The sequence below is a fragment of the Anomaloglossus baeobatrachus genome, chromosome 5 (assembly GCF_048569485.1).
Source record: "Anomaloglossus baeobatrachus isolate aAnoBae1 chromosome 5, aAnoBae1.hap1, whole genome shotgun sequence".
Classification (NCBI taxonomy): domain Eukaryota; kingdom Metazoa; phylum Chordata; class Amphibia; order Anura; family Aromobatidae; genus Anomaloglossus; species Anomaloglossus baeobatrachus.
Genome location: NC_134357.1, coordinates 479992903 through 480019976, shown reverse-complemented (window position 1 = coordinate 480019976; position 27074 = coordinate 479992903). Strand labels below are relative to the sequence as shown.

Here is a 27074-nt window from a genome sequence, read left to right as displayed (position 1 = left end):
CTTCATCCCTCCCTCCCTCCATCTCTCCATCCATTCATACCTCCCTCTTTCCCTCCATCCATCCCTCTATCCCTTCATCCCTCCATCCCTCCCTCCCTCCATCCCTCCATCCATCCATCCCTCCATCCATTCATCCCTCCCTGCATCCCTCCCTTCATCTCTCCATCCATTCATACCTCCCTTCATCCCTCCCTTCATCCCTCCATCCATCCCTCTATCCCTCCATCCATCCCTCCATCCATCCCTCCCTACATCCCTCCCTCCATCCGTCCATCCCTCCATCCCTCCATCCATTCATCCCTCCCTCCATCTCTCCCTTCATCCCTCCCCCATCTCTCCATCCATTCATCCCTCCCTTCATCCCTCCCTCCATCCCTCCATCCATCCCTCCATCCATCCATCCCTTCATCCCTCCCTCCATCCCTTCATCCATCCATCCTTCCATCCATCCATCCCTCCATCCATTCATCCATCCCTCTCTACATCCATCCATCCATCCATCCCTCCATCCATCCTTGTAGCTGAATAATCTACTTCTGGATTCTCCAGTGCAATACAGATGTCAAGATTACCAAATCTTCCTATGCTTTTCATGAGAGGCATTAGAGGCAGTGGCTCATTGGGTAGAGCTACTGCCTAAGGAGAATTAGTTCATGAGTTCGAGTCCCGGCCGTCCCGGTAAAGAATTTACTTTATTTTAAATTATAATTATTATTTATTTATAATTATAATTTAATTATGCACTGAGGGGAGGAGTCGGACATCAGCTGTGATCCGCGGACACATCTCTAAAATCGGAGCAGTTCACGGAATGAGGCTGCATTGCACTCTCCTCTCTCTCTCATCTCTCTCTCTCTCTCTCTCTCTCTCTCTCTCTCTCTCTTTTTCAAATTCAAATATGCTTTATTGGCAGGACCAAAATACAATTAGTGTTGCCAAAGCAAGAGAAATACAGTAAGTGTGGTGGGAGGGGATCAGGGTTATGGGGAGTTGGGGGCACAATTTGGGCTCTGAAAGTCCATTTAGGGGCCTTATGTTCCCCTCAGCTTATGACATGTGGTGACATATTGGGCGGTGATCTCCACCATTGAATCCTCTTCCCCCAGTAAAAAGCGGAGTTTCATCTCCTTGTCCATGGATGGAAAGTCCGGGGTATGGGTGGTAAATTTCTGGAAGTGGGAGGCCCTCACTGCTGAGTATTTGTCACAGTGCAGCAGGAAGTGCGCCTCGTCCTCCAGAGCCCCCTGCTGACAGTGCTGGCACAGTCTGTTCTCCCGCGGCTTGTATGTCTGTCGGTGGCACCCTGTTTCCACCTCTAGGCTGTGGGCACTCAGTCTGTAAAGGCTCAGGGTCTGCCTGTCTTTGGGGTGGCGTAACCTTTCCAGATATGGGGCCAGAGTGTAGTCCCTCCGCAGTGACCGGTAGATGGTGAGTTTCTGGGAGTTCTCTAATTCACTCTTCCAGTCCTCTATGTATTGCATCTTGCAGCTCTCTGAGATCTCTTTTATTTGGGCTTTTGTCAGGGTGTGTTGCTGACTTTGGCTGGACTGGCTGCCGCAGTTCCTGGCTTGCTCTGGCTCAGCAGGGCTTTATGATGGTAGGAGCTGGTGTTGCTGTTCTGTATGTGTGCCTGGTGTGATAGCGCCCTCTTGTGTATACTGAGCCATGAGGGGAATTGGCCCAGCTCTGCCCGACAGGCTATGTTTGAGGTGCTGCGATGGACTTGGAGGAGATATTTACAGAACTCCATGTGGAAGACTTCAGTTGGGCTGGAATCCCACTTTGTGTGGTCTGCGTAGGTCACTGGGCCCCATACCTCGCTGCCATATAGCAGTATAGGGGTGATGATGCTGTCAAATATCTTGAGCCAGACTCTCACAGGTGGTTTAAGGTGGTACAGTTGTCTTCTGATGGCGTAGAAGGTTCTGCACGCTTTTCCTTTCAGGGCTTCTGCTGCTTGCTTGAGGGTCCCGTTATTGCTTAGCTCCAGACCGAGGTAGGTATAGCTGCTAGTTTTCTCCAGCGTGGTGCCATTTAATGTGAAGGAGGGAGAGTTTATTTTATTCTGGTTCCTCTTCTGAAACACCATGACTTTGGTCTTCTTTTGGTTGATGGGAAGCGCCCATGTGGTGCTGAATATCTTGGAGGCCTTTCTCGGTTGGGGAGAGTAGCAGGAGGTAGTCTGCGTACAGCAGGGACTTCACCTCTCGGTCATACAGACTGAGGCCTGGAGTGGGGGAGGACTCTAGAGCTGTTGCTAGTCCATTTATATAGATGTTGAATAGAGTTGGGCTCAGGCTGCAGCCCTGTCTGACCCCACGGCCCTGTCGGAAGAAAAAGGTCCTCTTCCCGTTCACCTTCACGCTGCACCGGTTCTCAGTGTATGAGCTCTTGATCACATCGTAGGTTCTGCCACCTATTCCGCTCTCCAGAAGTTTCAGGAACAGACCTGGATGCCAAACTGAGTCAAATGCCTTTTTGAAGTCCACGAAACATGCAGATATTTTCCCCTGTTTTTTGCCTTGGACGTGGGTCTTGATGAGGCTTTGCAGGGTGTAAATGTGGTCCGTGGTGTGGTGGTTTGGAATGAAACCAGCTTGGCTTCTGCTGAGGATCTCACCCTGGGTGAGGAAGGCGATAATCCTTTTATTAATGATGCTGTTAAACAGTTTTCCCAGAATGCTGTTGACACAGATCCCTCTGTAGTTTGCTTGGTCATATCGGTCTCCATTCTTGTAGATGGGCGTTATGAGACCTTGATTCCAGCTTTGAGGGAAGTAGCCGGCACTCAGGACGTGGGTGAATAGTTTTGCCAGTGCTGCATGAATGTCTGGGGAACTGTATTTGATCATCTCAGGCAGGATGCCGTCACTGCCCGTGGCCTTTTTACATTTTAGCAGTTTGATTCTGTCTTTTATTTCCAGCACACTGATTGGTATGTCCAGAGGATTTTGAAAGTCCTTGATTGTCTCCTCCATGTCCCTCAGTTTAGTCATTAGATGTTCCTGGTCTGGGGTTAGGTCTTCTTCTGGGATATTCTTGTAGAGGCCTTTGAAGTAGCTGTGCCAGATGTTGCCATTTTGAATGTGGAGGGTGCTTTTCTTGGGATTTGTACCGATATGGCTCCATGTCTCCCAGAATGAGTTGTCCTGGAGGGAGTCTTCGAGCTGCTGCAGTTTGTGGGAGATGTGCTTTTGTTTTTTCTCCTTGAGGGTTCGCTTGTATTGCCTCTGTAGGGTGTCATAGACCACTCTTAGCTCCTTGTTGTCCGGGTCTCTGTGTTTTTGATTTGAGACTATTCTTAGGGAGTTGCGCAGTGCCTTGCATTCTTTATCAAACCATTTTTGGCCTTGTTTATTTGTAGGTCTCTTGGAGTTGGTCCTTCTGAGGTCTGCTAGCTCTGCCATGGTATATAGGATGTTATTAAAGTCGTTTACTGCCAGGTTGACCCCTTGCTGGTTTGATGTATAGGATTTTGTGTGAAAATTTACAAGCAGCTCTTTAATCTCTGTTCTGTTGGTCATGTTGGTGTATTCAATGGCTAACTGTTTGGGCCACTTGAAGGATGGTGGCAAGTTGTGGAGACAGCTCAAGTGGGGCTTTTGTGTGGGTGACTTGTCCATGGATCTCAAGTACAGCAGTGTCTGGTTGTGGTCTGACATGTGGGTGTCGGGGGTGACTATGAAGGCATTTATATTTGCTGGGTCTATGTCTGTTATGGCATAATCCACTACACTGCTGCCCATGTGGGAGTTTATTGTAAATCTCCCTAATGAGTCACCCCTGCTGCGTCCGTTCAGTATATGCAGCCCCAAGTTCCGGCACAGGTTAAGCAGTGTTCTGCCGCTTTTATTCACCACTCTGTCATAGCTGTTTCTTGTTGTCTGTACTGAGTCTCTGTAGAAGGGCTCATCTCCCAGGACGTATGTGTTTCCTTCAGGTGACAGGTAGTCCTTCTCTGTACCTGTCCTGGCGTTCAGGTCTCCACAGATGAGCACCTTACCTTTGGACTGGAATTCGGCAGCCTCCCTCTGAAGTTCCTCGTAGATGTCCAACTTAAAGTATGAGGATTCTGATGGAGGGATGTAGGCTGCGCAGAGGTAGATGTCCTGCTGAGAAGTGAGGATGGAGCTACTTATCCTCATCCAGATATGGCTTTCTCCTCTTTTTATTGCCTTGATATGTTCTTGGATCTCCTCCTTGTACCATATTAGTATGCCCCCTGAGCAGCGGCCGTGTTTGGTGTTCTTGTTTTTCTGGGCGGAGACAGAGAATTCCTTGTATCCCATGGGTGCGAGAGATTCCTCCTCTGCCCGGGCCCATGTCTCCAGGAGGATCTGGATGTCAATGATCTTTAGCCTTTGTTTGAAGTCTGGGTCATTTGTCTTGGACCCAAAAGCTGAGGCATTCAATCCTTGAATGTTCCAGCTGCTGATAACTAAGGATGTCATATTTAGTTGATATACCTTATAATGAGGAAGGATAGATTTTCATAGGACATAACCGGATTTAGTGGTGGGTTTGGGTGGCATATTTTAGTAGTGTCCCAAGAGTTTGCTGTACAATGTGTTGAGCAATGTTCTTATTTCTGCCATGTTGTTGCCCTCTGTTGCTTTGTATTGCCATTGTGGAGTATGTGGTCTTGTGTATTTCTGCCATCTCTGTGGACTCTTTTCTCTCTCTCTTTTCTCTCTTTTTCCCTCTCATTTTCTCTTTTTCTCTCTCTCTTTTTCTCTCCTTTTCTCTCTCTCTCTCGTTATCTCTTGTTCTCTCTTTCTCTCTATTTCTCTCTCTCTATTTCTCTCTTTTTCTCTTTTTTTTCTCTCTCTTGTTCTCTCTTTTTCTCTCTTTCTCCCTCTCTCTCTCTTTTTCTCTCTCTTTCTCTCTCTCTCTCTCTTTTTTTCTCTCTTTTTCTCTCTCTCTTTTTCTCTTCTTTTCTCTCTTTCTCTTTTTCTCTCTCTCTTTTTCTCTCCTTTTCTCTCTCTCTCTCATTATCTCTTGTTCTCTCTTTCTCTCTATTTCTCTCTCTCTATTTCTCTCTTTTTCTCTTTTTCTCTCTCTCTTGTTCTCTCTTTTTCTCTCTTTCTCCCTCTCTCTCTCTTTTTCTCTCTCTTTCTCTCTCTCTCTTTTTCTCTCTTTTTCTCTCTCTCTTTTTCTCTTCTTTTCTCTCTTTCTCTTTTTCTCTCTTTCTCCCTCTCTTTCTCTCTTTTTCTCAATTTTTCTCTCTCTCTCTCTTTCAATCTTTTTCTCTCTCTCTCTCTCTTTTTCTGTCTTTATCTCTCTTTTTCCCTCTCTCTCCTCTTCGTAGCTGAATAATACACTTCTGGAGTCTCAAGTGCAATACAGAGGTCAAGATTAACAAATCTTCCTATGCTTTTCATTAGAGGCAGTGGCTCAATGGGTAGAGCTACTGCCTAAGGAGAATTAGTTCACGAGTTAGAGTCCGGCCGTCCCGGTAAAGAATTTAATTTTAAATTATAATTATTATTTATTTATAATTCTAATTTAATTTTATTATGCACTGAGGGGAGGAGCCGGACATCAGCTGTGAGCCGCGGGACACACCTCTAAAATCGGAGCAGTTCACCGAATGAGGTTGCAATGCTCTCTCCTCTCTATCTTCTCTCTTTTTGTCTCTCTTTCTCTCTCTTTTTCTCTCATTTTCTTTCTCTCTTTTTCTCTCTTTCTCTCTCTCTTTTTTTCTCTCTTTTTTTCTCTCTCTCTTTTTCTCTCTTTCGCCCTCTCTCTCTTTTTCTCTCTCGCTCTTTTTCTCTCTCGCTCTCTTTCTCTCTTTTTCTCTCTATTTCTCCTCTTTGTAGCTGAATAATCCACTTATGGATTCTCAAGTGCAATACAGAGGTTAAGATTACCAAATCTTCCTATGCTTTTCATTAGAGGCAGTGACTCAATGGGTATAACTACTGCCTAAGAAGAATTAGTTCACGAGTTCGAGTCCCGTCCTCTTTTCTTTCTCTCAGACCTGGCGATGATCAGCTGATGTGGTCACCTGACGGAATCAGCTGACACTATAAGTTGAGCGGTGAGTCCGGCTGTCCCGGTAAAGAATTTAATTTTAAATTATAATTATTATTTATTTATAATTCTTATTTAATTTTATTATGCACTGAGGGGAGGAGCCGGACATCAGCTGTGAGCCGCGGGACACACCTCTAAAATCGGAGCAGTTCACCGAATGAGGTTGCAATGCTCTCTCCTCTCTATCTTCTCTCTTTTTCTCTCATTTTCTCTCTCTCTTTTTCTTTCCCTCTTTTTTTCTCTCTTTTTCTCTCTCTCTCTTTTTCTCCCTCTCTTTGTCTCTCTTTTTCTCTCTTTCGCCCTCTCTCTCTTTTTCTCTCTCGCTCTTTTTCTCTCTCGCTCTTTTTCTCTCTTTTTCTCTCTCTCATTCTCTCTTTTTCTCTATTTTTCTCTTTTTCTCTCTTTCTCTCTTTTTCTCTCTATTTCTCCTCTTTGTAGCTGAATAATCCACTTATGGATTCTCAAGTGCAATACAGAGGTCAAGATTACCAAATCTTCCTATGCTTTTCAATAGAGGCAGTGACTCAATGGGTAGAACTACTGCCTAAGAAGAATTAGTTCACGAGTTCGAGTCCCGTCCTCTTTTCTTTCTCTCAGACCTGGCGATGATCAGCTGATGTGGTCACCTGACGGAATCAGCTGACACTATAAGTTGAGCGGTGAGTCCGGCTGTCCCGGTAAAGAATTTAATTTTAAATTATAATTATTATTTATTTATAATTCTTATTTAATTTTATTATGCACTGAGGGGAGGAGCCGTACATCAGCTGTGAGCCGCGGGACACACCTCTAAAATCGGAGCAGTTCACGGAATGAGGTTGCAATGCTCTCTCCTCTCTATCTTCTCTCTTTCTCTCTCTTTCTCTCTTTCTTTTTCTCTCATTTTCTCTCTCTCTATTTTTCTCTCTTTCTCTCTCTCTTTTTTTCTCTCTTTTTCTCCCTCTCTTTTTCTCTCTTTTTCTTTCTTTCGCCCCCTCTCTCTCTCTTTTTCTCTCTCTCTTTTTCTCTCTTGCTTTTTTCTCTCTCGCTCTTTTTCTCTCTTTTTCTCTCTCTCATTCTCTCTTTTTCTCTATTTTTCTCTTTTTCTCTCTTTCTCTCTTTTTCTCTCTCTTTCTCTCTCCCTCTCGTTCTCTCTTTTCCTCTCTTTTTCTCTCTATTTCTCTTTTTCTCCATCTCTCTTTTTTTCTCTCTCTTTTTCTCTTTTTTTCTCTTTTTTCTCTCTTTTTCTCTCTTTCTCCCTCTCTCGCTCTCTTTTTCTCTCTGTTTTTTTCTCTCTCTTTTTCTTTTTTTCTCTCTTTTTCTCTCTTTTTCCCTCTCTCTCTCCTCTTTGTAGCTGAATAATCCACTTATGGATTCTCAAGTGCAATACAGAGGTCAAGATTACCAAATCTTCCTATGCTTTTCATTAGAGGCAGTGACTCAATGGGTAGAACTACTGCCTAAGAAGAATTAGTTCACGAGTTTGAGTCCTGTCCTCTTTTCTCTCTCTCAGACCTGGCGATGATCAGCTGATGCGGTCACCTGACGGAATCAGCTGACACTATAAGTTGAGCAGTGAGGCCGTCTTTTTACCGCCCGGCCAGCTAAACTATCAGCTACTGCAGTCGGACAGGAGTCTGCACAGAAGTGTGTAGTTTGTTTGTTTGTTTTTTTTGCACTGATGCATCAGCTGATTGTATAAAAGCCATTTATATAATCAGCTGCTGTGTCATGTGATTCAGGCCCTTGAACCTGACACATCATCTGATCGCTTTGCCTTCCAGCAAACCAGTCAGATATTGGATCCGGATTGGACGGCGCGGGACCCTTGACCCAGAATTACTGCGGAGGCGCGTTCTTTATTTCAATAAAGATGGAGTCACTAACTGTTGTGTTTTATCTCTAATAAAAATATTTTTCTGTGTTGTGTTTTTTTTTATCTTTACTAGAAATTCATGGTGGCCATGTCTAATATTGGCGTGACACTATGAATTCGGGCTTAGGGCCAGTTGATAATATACAGCTAGCCCTAACCCCATTATTACCCAGCAAGCCACCCGTCACCAGGGCAGCTGGAAGAGGTGGATACAGCGCCAGAAGATGGCGCTTCTATGAATGCACCATTTTCTGGGGCAGCTGCGGACTGCAATTCGCAGCAGGGGTGCCCAGAAAGCTTGGGCACCCTGTGCTGCGGATTCCAATCCCCAGCTGCCTAATTGTACCTGGCTGGACACAAAAATTTGGCGAAGCCCATGTCCTTTTTTTTCATGAAATAATTAAAAAAAAAAGAAAAGTCCTTCACTATATTTTTGGTTCCCAGCCAGGTACAAATAGGCAGCTGGGGGTTGGGGGCCGCCCATAGCTGACTGCTGTACCTGGCTAGCATACAAAAACATGGAAAAGCCCACGTAATTTTTTGGGGGGGGCAAAAAACTTCTGCATACAGTCCTGGATGGAGTATGCTGAGCCTTGTAGTTCTGCAGCTGCTGTCTGTCTGTATGGAGGAAAGCAGACAGCAGCTGCAGAACTACAAGGCTCAGCATGCTCCATTCACTAGTGTATGCAGGAGAGCAGACAGCAGCTGCAGAACTACAAGGCTCAGCATACTCCATCCAGGACTGTATGCAGGAGTTTTTTGCCCACCAAAAAAATGAAGTGGGCTTCGCCATATTTTTGTATGCTAGTTAGGTACAGCAGGCAGGTACGGCTGCCCCCAACCCCCAGTTACCTATTTGTACCCGGCTGGGAACTAAAAAGATAGGGAAGCCCTTTTTTTAATTATTTCATGAATTTCATGAAATAATTTAAAAAAAAAACCGACATGGGCTTCGCCCCATTTTTGTGTCCAGCCAGGTACAACTAGGCAGCTGGGGATTGTAATCCGCAGAACAGGTTGGCATGTGCTTTCTGAGCCCCTCTGCTGCGAATTGCAGTCCGTAGCCACCCCAGAAAATGGCGCTTTCATAGAAGCGCCATCATCTGGCGCTGTATCCAATTCTTACAGCTGCCCTGGTGACAGGTGGCTCACTGGGTAATAATGGGTTAATACTAGCTTTGTTTTACTAGCCAGTATTAAGCCAGAGATTCTTAATGTCAAGCAAGTTTGACCCGGCCATTAAGAATCTCTAATAAAGGGTTAAAAAAAGACACCACACAGAGAAAAAATACTTTAATAGAAATAAATACACAGACACAGTTAGGGGGGCTTTACACGTTGCGACATCGCTTCCGAAATATCGTCGGAGTCACGTCGTTAGTGACGCACATCCGGCGCCGGGTAGCGACATCGCAACATGTAAATCCTAGGTGCGACGATAAACGATCGCAAAAGCGTCGAAAATCGGTGATCTGTGTAGCGTCGTTCATTTTCATAATGTCGGGTTGACGGCAGGTACGATGTTGTTTGTCATTCCTGCAGCTCCACACATCGCTGTGTGTAAACCCGCAGGAGTGACAAACATCACCTTACCTGCGTCCCGACGGCAATGCGGAAGGGAGAAGGTGGGCGGGATGTTATGTCATCTCCGCCCCTCCGCTTCTATTGGCCGGCTGATTAGTGACGTCGCCGAGCAGGTACGTGCGTGTGAAGCTGCCGTAGCGATAATGTTTGCTACAGCAGCAATCACCACATATCGCACGTGCGACAGGGGCGGGTGCTTTCGCGCTGGACATTGCTAGCGATGTCGCAACGTGTAAAGCCCGCCTTAGAGACTCCATGTTTATTACTCCCTCTCACCCCTCCACGATCCTGGTCTTCTGTCTTCTTTCTCCTTCAACCCATGTGTGACGCCCTGGGCAAGCCTGGGGTCACAGGTCACAACACCACCACACCCCACACTCCAGGTAGGCACATCACAGCTAAACTACAAATCCTTGTTGCCTTCCTCCAGAGGCTGATGATTCACACCAGGGGGTGGGCCAGGCGGTTGGCTCCGCCCACCAAGGAGGTCACAGTGCTGGAGGCAGGAAGGACCAGGCAGATAGCCCCGGGCAGGGGAAGAGTGAAGTCTAGCTGAGGGCTAGAAAGGAGTAAACAACCAAGTGAAAGTAGAAAAGTGGAAAAGGAGGAAAGCAAGTGAGGTGACAAGAAGGAAGGAAAGCCTGAAGGGTCCAGCTTTGTGTAGGGCCAGATCAGCAAGGTCAGCGACGGCGGTGACCGTCTGGAGTGGGACCGTTTGGAAGTTCCTGGAAGGACCCCGTTGGCTGTGTGCCCGGTGGTCTGGAGCAGTGTTCCGAAGGACAGTCAGCACCAGGGCAGGGGCCTCTCGGACCCCGGCAAGGCTAGGAGTCGCCAAATTTGCCGAATCCGTCAGTGAAGGGGACGTAGATCCCCCAGCAACCAAGTCCCGATTGAAGGCAACAGCTCAACCTGTACAAGAGAGACACCGCCACTGCCAAGGCACCAGTTTCTCAGGGCCAGCGCCTGCGGGCAAAGTGTAGAGCTCCTCCGGCCCAGATTGTAGTCGGGGAGCGGGTAACCGGAGGGAATCCACCGCTACCACAAGTCAACCATAGGTGCAAGGAAGAGGGACATCACCGTCAACTACCGGGAGTGCAGGTGCAGCCGTCTGTGGGACCGTCCTACCAGCCGTTTGGTTTACCGTACAAACTGTGTCCGTGTCTCAGGCTGAGTGAGTACCACAGTGCCGCAAGGCACAGCGCTGCCCCCGCGTCCCTGCGCCCACCAGGCCCCGCACCTCACAACCCATCACCGGGCCCCGGGATCACCAACCCCTACCCACGGAGGGGCAACACAACACCTGGCTGCTCCCCATCACCATCCCCGGGATCCCCATCCAGAGCAGCGGTGGTGCAATCACCACAACCGTGGGTGGCGTCACGAACTATAACAATCCCCACACCCAACAAACCCCTTTCACTCACGGGCGAGGAGTGCCGCTCGAGAAACCCCCGGGATCCGGCCTACGGCTCGAGCCACCACTGAGCAGCGGCCGCCGGACCCGAGCAGAAGGGGGCGAGCGCGGTGTGCTGACACCATCCTCCCCGCCCGCGACAACTTGGCGTCACGAACAGGATCTTACCGCTCTGCCGTCTGGTAGAGGTGCGCCTTGTTACCGCCGGAGGTATCCGGCAGAAAAATTGCAGAAGCCGCCATCTTTGGCGCGAAAAGTTCCCGCTCGAGCGTCTTCTCGAGCAGTAGAGGCGCGAAGGCCAAGACCCCGCCCCGAGAGAGGAGGGGCCGGAAAGAGCTAAGGGGGACGCGATGGCGGCTGGCGGCATGTAGTCGCAGCTATAAAAGCAGGGACGCCAGGACCCTGCAAGCATACCGTTCCTGGAAGAAAGAGAGAAAGTCACCATGTGGATGCCGTCCCGAAGCACCGTGGCCCCCGCGCCGGGAACCGCAGCGTGGGTGGAAATCCGGACCGCGCAGCTCCATCTAAGGCTGCAGGTCAAGATGCAGCTCCTCTTGGAGGAGTGGGAGACCGACATGGCGGACGTTATAGCCACCGTGCGGAGACGCGAGGAGGAAGCGGAGGAAGGGAGGGTGAGTGACCCACGCCCCTATGTCCCGGAGGAATCGGTCGCTGCGGCTGAGGGACCCGGTCCAAGCCCTCTCCCCCCGTTGCCTCCCTCGCCACCCGTCTCGGGGGCCGTGACCCCGCCACTAGGCCCGCTACCACCGCAACCGGTAGCGATACCCAGCCCGTCCGCCCCAGCGGACCGACCTGTAGCCGGAGCCCGTAGCAAACCGGAGGTGTTGCCATGGAAGGCCCCGAAGCGTGTGCCAGAGACAGTCCCCGAGCCGGAGCCGATGACCCGCTCCGAGCCGAAGGCCCAGCTGCGGAAAGCCCCTGTGCCCATCCCCCACACCTCGGCTGAGGTGGCGCCGGGTTGTTGCTGCAAGGCAGCGCCCAAGGCCATGACACCGCGGGATACGCCGCCCACCTTCCTGACAGTAGGTAACGTTCTGGATGTCCCGCGGGGCCCGACCCGTGCGCCGGCACTGGCAGCCGCGCCATACTGGGATAGGGAGCCGACAAAGCTGGGCCTGGAGATCGCGGAGAGGGAGAGAAGGAAAGCCGAGCTGGTAGCCCGAGCCATTTGGGAGAAGGAAAATCTTCGGCAGGCGACCTTCCGTGTCCGGGGCCCGTTGTATGAAGGGCAGGTGAGGCGGTTTGATGTCCGCCGGGGCTATGGATTTATATATGAACCGGGCCTGGAGGCCGAAGTGTTTGTGGCCCGGCGGGACGTGAATGCCCATCTGCCCGAGGAGCATCCTGGCCGTAACCTCATACCGGGGGACATGGTGCGGTATACCCGGCACTGCGGAGAGAGGGGGTGGTTTGCCCTGGATGTGAAGCTCAGGGGCAGCAACGAGAGCAGGGTGAGCTCTGCATCCCCTCCCTCGGATGAAGCAGCAGAAAGACCGGAGTAGGGCAGCGGATGCCCGTAGCACCGTCCCCATGGGGACCACCTGTTTGTTTGTTGTTTAAAAGTTTTGAAAAATGAAAATGATGATTACCGAGTTTTCACTAGATTATCTGTTGTGATTTGCAACCGGCAGGAGCCGGCACCGTTGTCCCCGTGTGGACCGTTTAAAAATGCATGGGAACTATCCATGGACAAGCCCGTGAACTTGCAGGGCAACCACAGACGTTAGTGGCTTGTAAATATGTTGGTTACCGTTACTGTTTTCTGCAATGCCGCCTCCGGAGAGGCAGGTTGGAGGGAGGGCCCTGAGCAGAGCAGGCTAGGGCCCAGCCACCAAAGGAACCGGTGGCTACCCTCTGGAGGGGAAGGACATATCCCGCTCGGGTAACTTGTGCTGGACTGTGGGTCAAGGGGTGCTGCCTGGGCTTTAGGGGCAGCATCAGGGCCAGGTTGCTTGGGTGGGAGAGAGCGGAAACCGTAACCGTAAACCGTTGCAACGTTTAAGAAATGTGCCTCCCGTCTTGGGAAGAGTTATTAAAAATGTTATATGTTAATTACCAAATGTTATCTTTTTCAGAAAAATAAAACCGGTGTAGGACGGCAGCCCGCGGACGGTCTGCATTTTGCTAAGGGGGAATGTGACGCCCTGGGCAAGCCAGGGGTCACAGGTCACAACACCACCACACCCCACACTCCAGGTAGGCACATCACAGCTAAACTACAAATCCTTGTTGCCTTCCTCCAGAGGCTGATGATTCACACCAGGGGGTGGGCCAGGCGGTTGGCTCCGCCCACCAAGGAGGTCACAGTGCTGGAGGCAGGAAGGACCAGGCAGATAGCCCCGGGCAGGGGAAGAGTGAAGTCTAGCTGAGGGCTAGAAAGGAGTAAACAACCAAGTGAAAGTAGAAAAGTGGAAAAGGAGGAAAGCAAGTGAGGTGACAAGAAGGAAGGAAAGCCTGAAGGGTCCAGCTTTGTGTAGGGCCAGATCAGCAAGGTCAGCGACGGCGGTGACCGTCTGGAGTGGGACCGTTTGGAAGTTCCTGGAAGGACCCCGTTGGCTGTGTGCCCGGTGGTCTGGAGCAGTGTTCCGAAGGACAGTCAGCACCAGGGCAGGGGCCTCTCGGACCCCGGCAAGGCTAGGAGTCGCCAAATTTGCCGAATCCGTCAGTGAAGGGGACGTAGATCCCCCAGCAACCAAGTCCCGATTGAAGGCAACAGCTCAACCTGTACAAGAGAGACACCGCCACCGCCAAGGCACCAGTTTCTCAGGGCCAGCGCCTGCGGGCAAAGTGTAGAGCTCCTCCGGCCCAGATTGTAGTCGGGGAGCGGGTAACCGGAGGGAATCCACCGCTACCACAAGTCAACCATAGGTGCAAGGAAGAGGGACATCACCGTCAACTACCGGGAGTGCAGGTGCAGCCGTCTGTGGGACCGTCCTACCAGCCGTTTGGTTTACCGTACAAACTGTGTCCGTGTCTCAGGCTGAGTGAGTACCACAGTGCCGCAAGGCACAGCGCTGCCCCCGCGTCCCTGCGCCCACCAGGCCCCGCACCTCACAACCCATCACCGGGCCCCGGGATCACCAACCCCTACCCACGGAGGGGCAACACAACACCTGGCTGCTCCCCATCACCATCCCCGGGATCCCCATCCAGAGCAGCGGTGGTGCAATCACCACAACCGTGGGTGGCGTCACGAACTATAACAATCCCCACACCCAACAAACCCCTTTCACTCACGGGCGAGGAGTGCCGCTCGAGAAACCCCCGGGATCCGGCCTACGGCTCGAGCCACCACTGAGCAGCGGCCGCCGGACCCGAGCAGAAGGGGGCGAGCGCGGTGTGCTGACACCCTCCTCCCCGCCCGCGACACATGCAGCTCTGCTACATCAGACAGCACTGCATGGGAGGAAGACGCTGCTGCTCCCGTGCAGTCTAATCACTCTGTGAGTGAGCAGAGGCTGCAGGTTGTAAGCGGTGACGTCCCCGCTGCCACCGTTGAAATAGTAATCTGACAGGCGGGTTACTATAGCAACGGTGATCTCCGTTATTCACCGGCTGTGGCATCCAGTCCTTGCATGTGGGCTGACTCTGTAAAAAGCACCCACATGCAGGAACGGGGAGCCAAGCGTGTGCCCAAGCATCTCGCCGGTACACGGAGATGCTCAAACGAGCACCGCGTACCAGAGAGATGCACTGACAGGACCTAGCATGACGTCTAGCCATGTGACCAGTCTATAGCCAATGAGATAATACACACGTGACTGGTCACATGCTATGACGAAGTCACGGAAGGTCCTATCATCAGTGCTGGTTACCAGGAGGGCGCAGCGATGATTGGAAGGAAAAGCGGCGGGAGACAGAGTGCAGGACACGTTGCAGGGACCTGTAAGTGTAATAGCAATGTTTATTAACTGTATGTGTACATGTATAATGTGTTTATATGTGTTTGTGTGCCATTGTTTTCAATGGGGTTCGAAGGTGTTCGTCGAATGTTCGCCGAACTAGGCCGCCGTTCGACGAACCAAACCGAGCTCGAACACTAGGGGGGTGGCTCAACATTACTAATGACACTCTGTGACACTTTAAGCTCAGTAGCCACTTCTGTCTGTAAACAACCTGCTTGAAACCTCGTAAGTGTGAGGTGCTGTTGATAAGTTAAACAAAAATAATTGTAGAAAAAAAAATGGCACAAAAGTTATCCAAACAATTCTAAAATAAAATCCATTTATTCAATCATGATGAAAAAAACCAGAAGCAATCAAAAAGGCACAGTAGGTAAAGAGCATGTGGAATAAACACAAAAGGCAGCACGTTTCTGACCGATATGATCCTTATTCAGTGCCTAAAACTTTTTTTTGTTAGGGAGTTAGAAGGGTTAAAAGATTATCTGCAACTTCTCATTGTTTCAACAAAACATACCAAACCATTTTTTTAAGGACCACACTACATTTGAAGTGACTTGGACGAGTCTTTGTGACAAAAAATACCTGTGTCCGTCTCTTTAAAGGTGCACAAAACTGCTGCTGACCGCACTTTTATGCGCACCTAAAGAGATACGTGAAAAGATGGACACCTCCGGACCACAGGCCAGTACAAAGTAACCCCTCTGCTTCATTACAGGAAATTTTCCATTGGGAATTTTGTCTGAATCATGTTTATTAGCGATCCATACATAATTTATGGTGTAAGTGCTCAGCGTAGAGTGCAAACACAGGATAAATGTGAGCCGCGATCTTTGGGAGGCAGAATGAATAAATCAACAGCAGTTGAAGAAATGGCTTTATTACTATTTTTTGCACTATTACACTAATCACTATAAGTGATTAGGCGGCTTTATTCCTTAGGTTAGTACGATTACAGCGATACCATGTTTATCTAGGGTTTTTTTTAGGTTTGGCTACTATCACATTAAAAGACTTTTTTTTTTTTTACAAAATAACGTTTTTTTTGCATCTACGAATTTTGAAGGCTATAGTTTCTTTATTTTTGTTCTGAAAGTCATATGAACTCTTATTTTTTTTGTGGGATGAATTGGTGTTTTTATTGGTTTATTGTGAGCAATAGGACATTTTCATTGAAACTATTTTTATTTACATGCAACTCTTTGGCAACGTTTTGTTCAATTTTTTGGCAATATGATGAGAAAGCATAGGTTTTATTGTGGTGTCCACTGAAGGGGTTAACTAGTGTAAAGGCCGCTTTACACGCTGCGATCTCGCTGATCTCACATCGGCCGGATGTGCGTCACAAATTCCATGACCCCAACGAGATCGCTTTAGCGATCTCGTAGCGTGTAAAGCCACCTTAAGTCTATTTAGTTGTTTTTAAAGAACTGGTGGTCTTCTTTCCTGAACAGATTAACATCTGGTCCTGGCCAGCTGAAGTAAATGGCAGCATACAGCCTGCCAGGGCGTACCACCCCACTAGTGAAAATCCAGACATCCAGCCAGGACCTCTATCTTCATGTAGTGTGTTGGGGAGCGGCATACGACTACCTGACCAACACAACTACCACGCCGTGCTACAGGTTTACGGAGGTAAGTGATTTATTTCCTCGGACCTCTTTGTCTGAGGAAAGAATTGGACGTGCATTGCCTCTTGAATTACATTGGTCTCAGAGCAATCCGATAATTTGACGGATAGCACTCAGTCCAAAAATACATATGGGTGAACGAGCACTAATAAGAAGAATTTTTCAAACATTTTTCAGGAAGATTTTGGAGCTGATCCACTCAAAAAATGCATAAAAAAATACTTTGGGAACGTAATCTTAAAAATACCCTAGTTTGCTGGCACTGCCTTCCATCCTAAATGGTAGCTGCACTAATCGCAGGCAGTGATTCCACAGCAGATTGAATAGATGAAGCACATTTATTCAGGGAAAGATGACTTTCTTACCGTTAGTTTCTAGGTTAGTAATACAAGTACACTTTAAAGTGTTTTCTAAGCGTGGGAGATCGCTGCTTTATAAAAAGGAATTATGTGAGCAGTAATGGGGTTTAAAGATGTCGTCCTGCACGATGATGTGAGTGTGCTCTATTATTCCGCAGCTTCTTGAGTAGGAGTGCAATAACTCGATTACACATGGTTGCTTAGAGATGAATAGCAGCGACTTGCAGCAACCTCCTGAAAAAATCTTCATAGGATTAATAACAGAAAAAATCTTTTGTGTGCTTAGACTAACATCTTAGTGCTTGATGATACGTCCACACATCTTTGGTCTGTTTTTTTTCCATGTCTTTTCAAACAGAAAGTGAAGATCTGAGGTTGTGGGTTGTATTAATCACCTAGGCAGGTAAATTAAGCAACAATTTTTATTTCTTCCGTAGACGATCCTGCAGCAACCATAGTCCTTATGCTTATCCAGATGACGGATATCACAACAATAGCTCGTGTATCCATCTCCAGACGGCAACAAAAGTCGTTATGCTCCTCCAGATGACGGATATCACAACCATAGCGTGTGAATCCAGCTCCAGCTGTCAACAATAGTCCTATGCTCTTCCAGATGATGGATATCACAGCCATAGCGAGTATTATCCAGCAGCTCCAGACAGCAACAATAGTCCTTATGTTCCTCCATATGATGGATAATGCAACCATAGTGCTTGTATCCAGCTCCAGCCGCCAACAATAGTCCTTATGCACCTCCAGATGACGGATATCACAACCATAGCGCGTATTATCCAGTTCCAACCAAAAATTATTATAGTTCTCCAAATCCAGACGATTGATATCACAACCGTAGCACTTGTATTCAGATTCAAATTTTTATAGTCAATTCATGGGCACCAGGACCTGGCCACAGCAACAGCTCCTCGTCCCTCCACAACCCAGCACTAACTCACCGACCAAACATGTGGCTTATTGTTCTCCCCCTCTTGGGATCATCCCCAAGGATGGGCAGATGTACTCACACCCATCCCTATAAACATGTTCTACATGTAGCTCAAAGTATGCAAAAGGTTCCAGAAGCCCAGTCTATGGCCATGTCTGTAGGATTGTGTATTAGAAAAGCCCCTTGCAGAGAGGAATAAAATACTCACAACCCCCCCACCAGATGAATGATAATGAATCCTACAACAACAGACGAAGTGGAAGAAACTTGACATGCCCAATGGAATAGGTCACCACACATCCAAGGAGTGCAACGATATGAAGTCTGCCAGGTGGACTATAACTTGAATAAGAGGAAAAAAATATCGGCACACCCAACGTAAAATAATTTCTTTCTTTATTTTTACATAATGTTAAAAAAGTCCATCCATATTCAGAAGACCCTGACGCGTTTCCGACGCAAAAGAGCGTCCTTAATCAAAGGCCAAAGGTTCAAGTATGCAAAAGGTTCCAGAAGCCCAGTCTCTGGCCATGTCTGCAGGATTGTGTATTAGAAAAGCCCCTTGCAGGGAGGAATAAAATACTCACAACCCCCCACCAGATGAAGGACAATCAATCCTACTGCAGGCTCCTTACATTAGAGTCCATGGAGACCAACTAGGATGACACACTGTTACAACCTCTTCAAATTGGGTGCCTTAAACTGACTAGCAAGCAATCTCTAATAAAACACAACAATAACATCAATGTAACCAGCTCTCAGTGCTGTAAAAGTTCCCAGAAACTGCTACTCATCCCTCCACCCACATCACAGCATCAACTCACTGACCAAACATGATATTGTTCTCCCTCTTCTGGGATCAGCCCCTTGGATGGGCAGAAGTACTCATCACACCCATCACATAAATATATTCTATATGTAGCTCAAAGTATAAAATGTTCCAGAAGCCCAGTCTATCACTTTGTCTTCAGGATTGTGTATACCCTGCAGAGAGGAACAAAAGACTCCCCACCCCCCACCAGATGAAGGACAATGAATCCTGCTGCAGACCTGATTACATTAGAGTCCATGGAGGCCCACTTTGATGAAACACTGTTACGACCCCTTCAAATTGTGTACCTTAAACTGACCAGTAGAGATGAGCCACCCCCTAGTGTTCGAGTTCGGTTCGTCGAACGGCGGGTGTGTTCGACGAATGTTCGGCGAACACCTTTGAACCCCATTGAAAACAATGGCAAGCAAACACATGCAAACACCTACAAAAACACCTTCTAAGGTGTCCAAAAGGTGACAAACAACTCAGAAGACACCACAAACACATGGAAAAGTGACAAGTACATATACTCATGCTGACAGAATAGAGCTGGAAGAGTAAAAGGAGGAGAAGACACAGATATAGGCATGTCATGCCCTTCTAAAATCATGTAAAACACAGCAAAAAGACTCCAACCTGAGTCTCCATTTTTTCAAAAAATTGGGCCACAGACACCACTTAAGTTGCATCAATTATCCCACAGTTGCAAACTTAACATGTTGATTTGCATGAAGCACAATCAAAAATCCACAAGCCTTTGCTCTCCCCAGGATGACAAAAGGGTAGAAAAGTCCTTGCGGATCCATGACTTGTTCATCTTGATGAACGATCATCTAAAACACAGCAAGGGGACTCCAACCAGTCTCCATTTTTTCAAAAAATTGGGCCACAGACACCACTTAAGTGGCATTGATTGTCCCACAGTTGCAAACTTAACATGTTGATTTGCATAAAGCACAATCAAAAATCCACAAGCCTTTAGGCTATGTGCGCACGTTGCGTAAATTCATGCAGTTACGCTGCGCTTTGCAGCGCAGCGTAACTGCATGCGTCCTGCGTCCCCTGCACAGTCTATGGAGATTGTGCAGGGGCCATGCGCACGTGGCGTCTCAGAGCGCAGCGCTTCGGCTACTGCCGAAGCGCTGCGCAAAAAGAAGTGACATGTCACTTCTTTCCTGCGCTTTGCCGGCAGCTCCTGCTCTGTCTATGGCAGGAGCTGCAGGCAGAGCGCATGGAATCGGCGCTCACTACGGACATTTCTGCAGCGATCTAAAGCGCACATGTGCTCTTCAGATCGCTGCAGAAATATCTGCAGGGCTAGTACGCAACGTGCGCACATAGCCTTACACTCCCCAAGATGACACAGGGGTAGAAAAGTCCTTGCAGATCAATGACTTGTTCATCTTGATGAACGTTAGTCTGTCCACAATGTCACTGGACAGACGCCTGCGCTTATCTGTCAGCACACACCCAGCAGCACTGAAGACACGTTCCGAGAGAACGCTGGCTGCGGGACACGACAAGATCTCCAAGGCATAAGTGGCGAGCTCAGGCCATTTTTCCAGATTGGAAGCCCAAAATGAGCAAGACTCCAGTGGCACAGTCATGGCATCGATATTCACTTGGAGATACTACTGTATCATCCTCTCCAGTCGTTGACTATGTGTCAGACTTCTTGTGTCTTGTGGCCTTGCAAAGGATGGTCTAAAAATTTCATGAAACAATTAGATAAAATTGTTGTTACCACCAGATACGGTGTTGCTGGTACGGTTTGAGTGATGATGACTCGACAGTCCCATGGTTGGCAAGTTACAACTGTGAGATTCACTCTGTGCACCACTGGTGTTTATTGGAAAAGCCGAGCTAAGATTGCGTAATAGCTTCTGCTGATACTCCTGCATACGTGCGTCCCTTTCTATGGCAGGAATTATTTCGCCAAATTTCGACTTGTAGCGGGGATCTAAGAGTGTGGCAACCCAGTAGTCAGCATTACTTTGAATTCTGACAATCCGAGGGTCATGTTGTAGGTAGTGCAGCAAGAAGGCGCTCAAATGTCTTGTGCATCCAGGAGGACCAAGTCCTTGTTGTGTTGGTGGCGGCGAGGTGAGAATCATGCTTCCTTCCTCTGCCCTCTCTCCCCAACCTCGAACAACAGAAATGTGATCAAGGTCTCCCTCATCTGCTGAGTCTTCCATGCCCATCGCCAGTTCGTCCTCCATTTCTTCCTGGGCTCCTGCACCTTCCTCAACAGTTTGGCTGCTACCATGCGCCCTTGTTAATCCCTCTCCCCCACCGTCCCATGCCTGCCGCCTTGGTGCTGCTGACCGTCTAGACCTTGTATATCTTGGTATCCCTTCCGCATATGAATCCTCCTGTACTTCCTTCCCTTCCTCTTGTCCTACCACCTGACTCCGAATACTGTTTAGAGTGTGCTCCAGCATGTAAATGACTGGAATTGTCATGCTGATAATGGCATCATCAGCGTTAAACATCTTCGCCGCCATGTCGAAACTGTGCAGAAGGGTGCATAGGTCCTTGATCTGAGACCACTCCAGTAGCGTGATCTGCCCCACCTCTGGATCTCGTTGGCCCAGGCTATACGTCATAACGTATTGCACCAGGGCTCGGCGATGCTGCAACAGTCACTGCAACATGTGTAGAGTCGAATTCCAGCGTGTCGGCACATTACATTTCAGGCGGTGAACCGGCAGGCCGAAAGACTTCTGGAGCGATGCAAATCGTTCAGCTGCGGCGTGTGAACGGCGGAAGTGAGCACATAGTGACCATGCCCTCTGCAGAAGCCCATGTAGGCCAAGATAGTGGGTTAAAAATTGCTGGACAACAAGGTTCAACACGGGAGCCATACAAGGCACATGTGTCACATTGCCCCGGCAAAGGGCCGCACCCAGGTTTGCAGCATTATCGCACACGGCCTTCCCTGGCTGCAGGTTGAGTGGAGACAACCATTGATGAAACTCGGTCTCTAGAGCTAACCACAACTCGTCAGCTGTGTGACTCACATTTCCCAGATATTTCAACTTAAAGACCGCCTGATGTCGTTGAGCTCTGCTGCCAGCATAGTAATGAGGGGTGCGGGATTCCTTGTGCGCAATTACAATGCTGGTGGCCTGACCAGACGGGCTTTGGGCGGAGGTGGAGGACCCAGACGGGGTGTAAGAGGCAGAAGCAGTTGAGGAACTTCTACATACAGAGGATTGACGCACAACTCGTGGGGATGGCAAGACTTGTACAGCAGATTCTTCTCCATCTTTCACCATAGTTACCCAGTGCCCAGTCAGCGACATGTAACGCCCCTGTCTATGCTTATTGGTCCAAGTTTCTGAGGTGAAATGCACGCTCTCACACACAGAGTTTCTCAAGGAAGCGGTGACTTTGTGTGCGACATGCTGGTGTAGCGCAGGCACACCTTTCTTTGAGAAGTAGTGGCGACTGGGCATCTGGTACTGGGGCACTGCAACGGACATAAGGTGTGTGAAGGGTAATTCCAACCATCTGATTTCAATGTCAGCCCTCTTTTCTGTCTAAAAATTTGTATAACTTATTAAGTATAACTTTGATTATCTGACCAAGTCTAACGTGGTTGGAGATTACGTCCCGATTTAACCCATAAATGAATGCCTTTCTTGTCTATGCCTGGTATAGCAGCTACCCTCAACAAGCTTTAGTGTTTCCCAAAGTAGACATTTTGGAATACATCCCCGAAATTCTCTCAGACCCTCGAGTTCAACATAAGATTTGTCAGATGGACAATTGTTTAGTCTACAGGTACAGTTGAAACCAGGAGTTTACATACACTATTTAAATAGACACATCTGGATGTTTTTCTCACTATCTCAAATGAAATCAGAATAAACCTTTCCCGTTTTAGGTCAATTAGGAGCTAAAGTTATTTATATTTACCCAAATGCCAGAATAATAAAAAAGAGAATGTTTTAAGGCATTTTTATTATTTTCTGCAAAATCAAGAGTTTACTTATGTTTCATTAGTATTTGGTACCATTGCCCTTAAACTATATGACTTTGGTCAAACATTTTGGATATCCTTCCACAAGATTCAATTATGGTCTTTGTTCCTGTGTGCATTTACAAACATTAATCTGGCTTTTTATGTTTCTTTTGGAGTAATGGCTTCTTCCTGGCAGAGTGGCCTTTCAGTCCATGTTGATACAATACTCATTTCACTGTGGATAATTACACAATCTTACCAGCTTCCGCCAGCATCTTCAGAAGGTCTTTTGATTTTGTTCTTGGTTTGATATGCACATCAAAAAACAAGAGCACTAGGAGTATTGGTGCAAAAATAGACATTTATTATAGGTATCAATAAATAACAACAAGTTAGACAAGAGATGTTTTACAAGCAAGGTTGAGGGAATAAATACCTGGGTCCCACAGACCACACTGAAGGAACTTATGTGGAATCGATATATAAGAACTTAATCAGGCTAATCTACAGGTAATCTGAATAAATATACAATTGTGTAAGATACTGAATCTCATAGATCCCAGTAAATAAATAAAGATGATAGATCCTGTAAATCAAGCCTGGTTTCACAGAAGCCCCTATATTGGTTCATGTGGTTGCTAGATTAGGTAGGTACATATAGGGTATTCATAGAGTCCCATCACTAAGTTAGTAGTGGCAGACCTATGTTTGCAGATTATAGTTTGCAGGATAAACATTACATATCCACAAGGTAAGGTGGAGGAGTGCTTACCTAAGTACAGTGGTGGTGCAGGGGAGCCAGGCCAGACCAGAGGGGACCTCCGACGGCCGTTTCGCGGTTATCACCACTTCTTCTGGGAGGAGTGAGCGTTACGCATTTACAGGATCTATCATCTTTATTTATTTACTGGCATCTATGAGATTCAGTATCTTACACAATTGTATATTTATTCAGATTACCTGTAGATTAGCCTGATTAAGTTCTTATATATCGATTCCACATAAGTTCCTTCAGTGTGGTCTGTGGGACCCAGGTATTTATTCCCTCAACCTTGCTTGTAAAACGTCTCTTGTCTAACTTGTTGTTATTTATTGATACCTATAATAAATTTCTATTTTTGCACCAATACTCCTAGTGCTCTTGTTTTTTGACATGCTCCTGGAGTGTGCTGCCTCAGGGTCACACTGGAGGGTTAATATCATACCCGGTCCGGTGCTGCCCATATGAGACTCTAAGCTATAACCATGAGGCTCTTTGTTTGGTTGCTGATATGCACATGTCTGACCAAAGCACTTTCATCTTCCTGAGCAGTATGATGGCTTGACATTCCCTTCTTGCTTATACTTGCATATAATTGTTTGTACAGATGAACAAGGCACCTTCAGGTATCTGGAAATTGCAGCCAATGATGAACCAGAATTGTGCAAGTCCACAATTCTCTTCCTCAGATCTTGGCTGATGTCTTTTGACTTTCCAATGATGTTACACAAAGAAGCAATGTGTTTAAGGTTCACAATCAAATACATCCACAGGTGTGTCCCTAATTAACTCAAATATTGTCAATAAACCTATCAGAAGCCTCCAAAGACATGACATCATCATATCGGCTGGCTCATATTATTTAAAGACATAGTACGTTAGTGTATGTAAACGTTTGACTTTGCAGAAAGAAATAAAAATGTCTTAAAACATTCTATCTCTAATTTTATTCTGGCATTTGACAAATATAAATAATTTTGGTAATCCTAATTTACCTAAGACGGGAAAGGTTTATTCTGATTTCATGTCAGATAGCAAGAAAAACATGCATATGTCTTTTTAGCTAGTGTATGTAAACTTCTAGTTTCAGCTGTAATACAGAGGCTGCTGTCTGTAAATATATATATATATATATATGTATATATATATATATATATATATATATATATATATATATACATATATATGTATATATGTATATATATATATAATTGTAGATTCTCATTGAAGGCATCAAAACTATGAATTAACACATGTGGAATGAAATACTTAACAAAAAAGTGTGAAACAACTGAAAATATGTCTTATATTCTCGGTTCTTCAAAGTAGCCACCTTTTGCTTTGATTACTGCTTTGCACACTCTTGGCATTCTCTTGATGAGCTTTAAGAGGTAGACACCGAAAATGGTTTTCACTTCACAGGTGTGCCCTGTCAGGTTTAATAAGTGGGATTTCTTGCCTTATGGGGTTGGGACCATCAGTTGTGTTGTGCAGAAGTCTGGTGGATACACTACACTATCGTACTGAATAGACTGTTAGAATTTGTATCATGGCAAGAAAAAAGCAGCTAAATAAAGAAAAACGAGTGGCCATCATTACTTTAAGAAATGAAGGTCAGACAGTCCGAAAATTTGGGAAAACTTTGAAAGTGTCCCCAAGTGCAGTGGCAAAAACCATCAAACGCTACAAAGAAACTGGCTCACATGAGGACCGCCCCAGGAAAGGAAGACCAAAAGTCACCTCTGCTGCGGAGGATAAGTTTATATGAGTCACCAGCCTCAGAAATCGCAGGTTAACAGCAGCTCAGATTAGAGACCAGGTCATTGCCACACAGAGTTCTAGCAGCAGACACACCTCTAGAACAACTGTTAAGAGGAGACTTTGTGCAGCAGGCCTTCATGGTAAAATAGCTGCTAGGAAACCACTGCTAATGACAGGCAACAAGCAGAACAGACTTGTTTGGGCTAAAGAACACAAGGAATGGACATTAGACCAGTGGAAATCTGTGCTTTAGTCTGATGAGTCCAAATTTGAGATCTTTGGATCCAGCCATCATGTCTTTGTGCGACGTAGAAAAGGTGAACGAATGGACTCTACATGCCTGGTTCCCACCGTGAAGCATGGAGGAGGAGGTGTGATGGTGTGGGGGTGCTTTGCTGTTGACACTGTTGATGATTTATTAAAAATTGAAGGCACACTGAACCAGCATGGCTACCACAGCATCTTCCAGCGGCATGCTATTCCATCTGGTTTGCGTTTAGTTGCACCATCACTTATTTTTCAACAGGACAATGACCCCAAACACACCTCCAGGCTGTGTAAGGGCAATTTGACTAAGAAGGAGAGTGATGGGGTGCTACGCCAGATGATCTGGCCTCCACAGTCACCAGACCTGAACCCAATCAAGATGATTTGGGGTGAGCTGGACCACAGAGTGAAGGCAAAAGGGCCAACAAGTGCTAAGCATCTCTGGGAACTCCTTCAAGACTGTTGGAAGACCATTTCCGGTGACTACCTCTTGAAGCTCATCAAGAGAATGCCAAGAGTGTGCAAAGCAGTAACCAAAGCAAAAGGTGGCTACTTCGAAGAACCTAGAATATAAGACATATTTTCAGTTGTTTTACACTTTTTTCGTTAAGTATTTCATTCAACATGCATTAATTCATAGTTTTGATGCCTTCAATGTGATTCTACAACTTTCAGAATCATGAAAATAAAGAAAACCCTTTGAATGAGAAGGTATGTCCAAACTTTTGGTCTGTAATATATATATATATTAGAGGCTGCTGGCTGTATATTAATACAATATAGAGGCTGCTGGCTGTATATACTGTATAGTGGCTGGTTTTAATTGTATAAATAAGGCCAGAGTCATCCCGTAATGCCTCCCTTAATGAGACATTGAGCCCTCCCTCTACAGCTCATTTAGTATGAATGGTTACCACATTTTGACAGCAATTTTGCAACCATGTCTGTGTTTTATTCTTTACTAAAATTAAATATGTCCGTTATAGTGTTTCACATGTTAGAATATCTCTTTGTGCTCCAGACCGGCTCTTCCTTATTGTAACATTACTTGGATGTCTATTTAAATCTTTTTTTGGTCACCCGGTCACTCACCTGGTCAGATTTATCACTGCCTAACTAGGCATAACTGAAATGGTAACATCAGGAAATTTATATGTAGCCAGCAAGCTCGGTATTCCAGAATATCACCCGGCCATCACCAGCTTAGCATGCCCGAGTGCCATGTTATTGAACAGGAACAGAAACTGCCTTCAGTTCCCAAAAACAATTTCTTAATTTTTCATGCACTTTGTAGGCACTGCTCAGTCCTCTGGACATGCAGAAAAGATTTCCCACAGGCGTGCAACCCTTATCTGGCTGACTTACAAAATGGCAATGTCCATTGACCACTGTGAACTTTCTTAACTGCTTCTTCCATATTGGGAATTAAGCGTATACTTCACGTTATTCCCAGGGATCAGTCAGAGAGAGAATATTGTAGAAATGTCAGTCTGTGATTCAGATATAATATTTTAAAGGGAACCAGTTCTAGATTCATGCTGCTAAAGCTAAAAGCTATATGTAAGAAGAATCAGAACCCGGCTAATTATTCTACTCTAATTATTCGTTACTCATGTAACCAGCAGACAGGTGACTATATAATGGTGTTGCTTATCAAAGAAAACCCTATCTCATTTCATGCTGTCAACAATGGTACCACATGGAAGAGATATGTCACAGGACCTGAGACAGAAAATAATTTCTTTACACAAGAAAGA

General features: G+C 46.8%; 1 long non-coding RNA gene across 1 annotated transcript in view; it reads left to right on the top strand.

The window, feature by feature from the left end:
• Positions 1-27074, top strand: part of LOC142310368 (uncharacterized) — a 61246-nt gene that overhangs the window by 15356 nt on the left and 18816 nt on the right. The window contains exon 2 of the long non-coding RNA XR_012754140.1: positions 16267-16447. This is a non-coding gene — a long non-coding RNA (uncharacterized LOC142310368). The remainder of the gene's footprint in view (positions 1-16266; positions 16448-27074) is intronic.